Here is a 4,669-nt window from a genome sequence, read left to right as displayed (position 1 = left end):
AATGTCCACGTGGAGGCCTGTGATGAGTGGTGTTCCTCACGGGTCGGTACTGGGGCCAGTGCTGTTTAACATCTTTGTTGGAGACATGGACAGTGGGATCGAGTGCACCCTCAGCAGGTTTGCAGATGACACCAAGTTGTGTGGTGTTGTGGACACGCTGGAGGGAAGGGATGCCATCCAGAGGGACCTTGACAGGCTGGAGAGGTGGGTCTGTGAGAACCTCATGAAGTTCAACAAGGCCAAGTGCAAGGTCCTGCACGTGGGTCAGAACAATCCCAAGCACAAGTACAGGCTGGGCGGAGAATGGATTGAGAGCAGCCCTGAGGAAAAGGACTTGGGAGTGTTGGTGGATGAGGAGCTCAACATGAGCCGGCAATGTGCGCTGGTAGCCCAGAAAGCAAATCATATCCTGGGCTGCATCAAAAGGAGCGTGGCCAGCAGGTCGAGGGAGGTGATTCTGCCCCTCTACTCAGATCTCGTGAGACCCCACCTGGAATACTGTGTTGAGCTCTGGAGTCCCCAACACAAGAAGGACATGCAGCTGCTGGAGCGAGTCCAGAGGAGGGCCACAAAGATGATCCGAGGGCTGGAGCACCTCTGCTATGAAGACAGGCTGAGAGAGTTGGGGCTGTTCAGCCTGGAGAAGAGAAGGCTCCGGGCTGATCTTATAGCAGCTTTCCAATACCTAAAAGGGGCCTACAGGAAAGCTGGAGAGAGACTTTTTACAAGGGCGTATAGTGATAGGACAAGGGGCAATGGATTTAAACTGAAAGAGGGCAGATTTAGGTTAGATCTAAGGAAGAAATTCTTCACTCTGAGAGTGGTGAGGCAGTGGAACAGGTTGCCCAGAGAAGTTGTGGCTGCCCCATCCCTGGAAGTGTTCAAGGCCAGGTTGGATGAGGCTTTGGGCAACCTGGTGTAATGGAGGGTTTCTCTGCCCATGGCGGGGGGGGTTGGAACTAGATGATCTTTGAGGTCCCTTCCAACCCTAACCATTCTATGATTCTGTAATTCAAATGCGCGCGGCGTCCCCCGCGCGGAGGGGGCGGTGGCGCGGCGGCCGCCCGGTTGCCATGGCGACGCGCGGCGGCCGCCCGGTTGCCATGGCGGCGCGCGGCGGCTGTGCCCCGGGCGGCTCCTGGGGAGACCCCCCGCGGGGCGGACACTCTCGTGACGGCGGAGCCCCGCACCGGGCAGGCCCGGGCGGCGGCGGGCGAGGCTGCCGCCGGCCATGCCAGTGCTCGCGCCTGATGCTGAGCAAGAAACAGGTATCCCGAAATCCCCCTCTGAGGCGCGGCGGTCGGAGGCCATGGAGGAGCTCGAGCACACCTGCCCCCAGCCTCGCCTGACTCTGAGGGCACCAGCTCCATTTGCAGATGAAACAAGCTGTCAGTGCCAAGCTCCCCATGAGAAGCTAACCATTGCACAAGCCCGCCTGGGAACACCAGTTGACAGACCTGTCAGAGTATATGCAGATGGAATATTTGACCTCTTCCACTCTGGCCATGCTAGAGCTCTTATGCAAGCCAAAACTCTATTCCCAAATAGCTACTTATTAGTAGGAGTTTGCAGTGATGACTTAAACTCACAAATTCAAAGGCTTCACTGTGATGAATGAAACTGAGCTATATGAAGCCCTCAGACACTGCCGTTACGTGGATGAGGTCATTAGAGATGCACCCTGGACACCGACATCTGAGTCCCTTGAAAAACATAAGATTGACTTTGTAGCCCACGATGACATCCCATACTCCTCTGCTGGCTCGGATGATGTATGCAAACACATAAAGGAGGCAGGAAAGTTTGTACCAACGCAGAGAACCGAAGGTATCTCCACATCGGATATCATCACAAGGATCATCCATGACTACGATGTGTATGCCTGGCGCAACCTCCAATGAGGATACACCGCCAAAGAGCTGAATGTCAGTTTTATAAATGAGAAGAAATACCACTTTTAAAACCAAGTGGACAAAATGAAAGAAAAAGTCAAGAATGTGGAAGAAAAATCAAAAGAATTTGTTTACAAGGTGGAAGAGAAGAGCCATGACCTCATTCAGAAATGGGAAGAAAAGTCCGGGGAATTTATTGGCAACTTTTTAGAGCTTTTAGGACCCGATGGAGCCTGGAAGCAGGTGTTCCAGGAACGAAGTGACCGAATGCTCCAGGCTTTTTCTCCCCGGCAGAGCCCAAACAGCAGTCCTACGCGAGGCTGTTCTCCATCTCGTTCTCCATCTCCGCCCTGGGTCTTCAATAAAGCCTCTCCTGCCTCTTCTCCAAAAGCTGCCTCTGCCTCCCTCAGCAGCATGAGCGAGGGAGATGAGGATGAAAAGTAAGATAAAGATATATTTTTTTAACCATGAGACAGAAGAACAAGCTATGAACTCAACTGCTGGATGGGGAGAAGCGTGAGGAACATCTAGGGTATCTTTGACAGCAGGCATCGTGCTCTGGGAGATGATGCTGAAAACAGACTGGAGCACAGCAAGGGAGATCTCAGGAGGAGCTCATCCCATCCCTGCTCTCTCACGGTGCCTGGAGGCCTGCTTGCCAGACATGATACTGGGGACTGACAAAAAAATACACACCTTGCGCTGGCTGCGAAACCCAAGCCCTGCTAGGCTCGGACAGCATCCAACACTGCAGTACTGCTGTGCTCTCCCTCTCTGTTTCTCAACAGATCTCTCTTGGTGTTGAGCCATGCTTGTTGGCACAAACACCACCTTTAGAGCTGCTTTCTACTACCCAATTAGAAGGATGTCAGCGACAAGGCCATCACTCCTCCTGCAGCTTCTGACAAGCCTGGACACCGTTATACTGCTGTAGAAGATTAAAGGAGTCTTGCCTTTGTATTATCCAGCAGCTGTGAGCTGGCCAGAAACTAATTCCCCTTCCTGATGAATGTGTATGTGGAACAACTAATAGGCTCTGTAAGCCTGTCTTCATTCCTTATTAAAAGGAACACACTCTCTAAAGAACAGAGCTGCCTAATACACATTTCTCCCCCGTTTCTCCTTTCGCCAAGCCTCAAGAGAGTTGCAGTTCCTGAGAATTACAGACTTTGGGGAGTGGAGGTACTTTCTAGTAGTTACAACAGGACTGGGCATCAGAAATCCTAGATTCTCTTTAATGAGTCATTTAGAAGGGATGGTGATTGCATTCGCTCTCCAGCAATTGCTTTCTGTGCTGCGCGTCCTCTGAAGCTGAGGAAGGAGTGGGTGCGTGATGCTCTTACCTCTAGATCGCTGGCTCAGATCTGCTCGAGGCTGGTAGCAACCGAATCTCGTTGTGCTCCAAAGGCTCTTCCGCAGCCGGCGTGAAATGAGTTGAATGACAATCCCGTACATTAACTTTACCACTGAGCATAAAGATTACTGGGTAGTATGAAAGAAATGTTGCTTTAATCTCCCACAGCAGTACAGAGGTGCTGGGATTTGTCAGGCGCTGGCAGGAGTGATGGTCTGGGGGGGGATCAGATCTCAACAGCATCCCAGGCTGCATCAGAGACTGCACTTGGCCCATTAACTTCCAAATTCTGGCTGCATTACACAGGAAACCTGACTGACGGAATATGTAGAGCTGAAACACGACTGAAATAATTGATTACCTCTAAATTCCATCTAACTCCCCAAGAAGTGGAACAAGCACACACAAACTACTTAAAGCTTGTAAATTTGCTTAGCGTCAAATAAAGTGTACCTACTTCCACTGGTGTAAATCTGGAGTAATTCCACTGAAGTATAGGAAATGTAAGGTCAGTGGAGTTGACTAGCATTAAACTAGCATCGTTGAGAATAATTTTTTAGCTATAAAGAATGACAGATAAATGTCTTTCGAATTCCTGACCTCACTGTGAAAATGAAATACAAGACGTGGAAACTCTTTGAGACCAATAGAAACGTCTCCGTCTTAGATCACAGAATCATCATAGAATCATAGAATCATAGAATGGCATAGGCTGGAAGGGACCTCAGAGATCATCTAATCCAACCTCCCTGTCATGGGCAGGGATGCCTCTCAACTAGACCAGGCTACTCAAGGCTCCGTCCAACCTGGCCTTGAACACCTCCAGGGAGGGGGCATCCACAACCTCTCTGGGCAATTTATTCCAAAGTCTTACCACCCTCATACTGAAGAATTTCTTCCTAAGATCTAACCTAAATCTGTTCTCCTTCAACTTAAACCCATTTCCCCTTGTCCTATCAGTGGACACTCTTGTAAAAAGACCCTCCCCGCCTTCCTGTAAGTTCCCTTCAGGTATTGGAAGGCAGCTATTAGGTCCCCCTGAAGTCTTCTCTTTTCAAAGCTGAACAATCCCAGGTCCCGTAACCTGTCCTCGTAGCAGAGGTGCTCCAGCCGCTGGATCATCTTTGTAGCCCTCCTCTGAACACACTCCAACAGATCTATGTCTCTCTTATGGTGGGGACACCAGAACTGGACGCAGTATTCGAGGTGGGGTCTCACAAGAGCAGAGTAAAGGGGGAGAATCACCTCTCTTGACCTGCTGACCACAATTTTCTTGATACATCCCAGGATGCGGTTGGCCTTCTGGGCCGCATGAGCGCATTGCCGGCTCATGTTGAGCTTCTCATCTATAAACACCCCCAAATCCTTCTCTTCAGGGCTACTCTCAACCCACTCTGTGCCCAGTTTGTATTTGTGCCTAGGA

The 4,669-nt window shown here is 50.5% G+C and overlaps 1 pseudogene; it reads left to right on the top strand.

Annotated features, from left to right (window-relative positions):
- Window positions 1-1,231: 1,231 nt before the first annotated feature.
- LOC104369905 (choline-phosphate cytidylyltransferase B pseudogene) lies at window positions 1,232-2,336 on the top strand (annotated as a pseudogene).
- The last annotated feature ends 2,333 nt before the right edge of the window (window positions 2,337-4,669 follow it).

This window comes from Tauraco erythrolophus, chromosome 6 (genome assembly GCF_009769465.1).
Source record: "Tauraco erythrolophus isolate bTauEry1 chromosome 6, bTauEry1.pri, whole genome shotgun sequence".
Classification (NCBI taxonomy): domain Eukaryota; kingdom Metazoa; phylum Chordata; class Aves; order Musophagiformes; family Musophagidae; genus Tauraco; species Tauraco erythrolophus.
The sequence above is the reverse complement of the archived record's forward strand: the minus strand, read 5'-3'. Positions and strand labels throughout refer to the sequence as shown.